Below are 844 nucleotides of genomic sequence, written 5' to 3'. Positions count from 1 at the left end.
GGTCTGCATTGTTCCATTTTAGTTTGGCTAGTCTTTCTTTTTGTTAGTCTACTTTCTGTTTTTGCATTTACAAAGGAGAAGACCAGATGGATGAATTTGAAATGGCTTAATTTTAAGAAGTTTTAAATGCCCCAACCAGCTTCAGTACTGAATGCCAGGTGTTTTTGACCTCTAGGAAAGGGCTTCTACATACAGAAAGAGGCACCAGCTTGAAGCATTAGATTTTTAAAAATCTCGGCAACTGTTTCAATCATGACTAATTTTGAATTACTTCATTATCGTGAACAAGAGGTCATTGATTTTGCAAGGTTCTCTGTTTGTGTGCATGCATGTATGCACACAAGCCAGCAAACGCATGGAGGAAGGTAGTAACTGCTGTCTTGGTTCTATTCTTGATGAACTTGACTTTCCAGAATCTGACTGAGCTGCAGTTTTCTTTCATAAAAATCAGAGTGGAATTCTGTCCCTGTTACAGAACACTGATATACCAGAGACAAAGGAGGGTCCCCTTGAGAGCTCATCAGAATATACTCTCGGCTAAACTGCCATTTCATATACGCGTCATTTTTTGTTTCCACACAGTTGTAACTAGTGGCATCAGATAAATGTGCCAACACTTATCTGATATTACTATGCTTAATGATGAGTCTACAGCAGTGGTGAGGAACCTACAAATTCAAAGTGCCTCAGGTTTAGATATGCACCAGGGAATTATATGCAGAAAAATTCAAAATTGTGTGCAGAAAAATTCAAAATAATGCCAAGTTAATTACTTAAAAAATTAAACTAAATATAACACTACTTGACCCTTCTTTAGAAATATATACAGGTAGTTGTGCATGGC

At 37.2% G+C, this 844-nt stretch overlaps 1 protein-coding gene across 1 annotated transcript in view; it reads right to left on the bottom strand.

The window, feature by feature from the left end:
- The window catches only part of PRMT7 (protein arginine methyltransferase 7), a 131861-nt gene that overhangs the window by 55297 nt on the left and 75720 nt on the right, over nt 1–844 (bottom strand). The window lies entirely within an intron of this gene.

Source organism: Gavialis gangeticus, unplaced genomic scaffold, assembly GCF_001723915.1.
Source record: "Gavialis gangeticus isolate Ggan-Ray unplaced genomic scaffold, GavGan_comp1, whole genome shotgun sequence".
Classification (NCBI taxonomy): domain Eukaryota; kingdom Metazoa; phylum Chordata; order Crocodylia; family Gavialidae; genus Gavialis; species Gavialis gangeticus.
The sequence above is the reverse complement of the archived record's forward strand: the minus strand, read 5'-3'. Positions and strand labels throughout refer to the sequence as shown.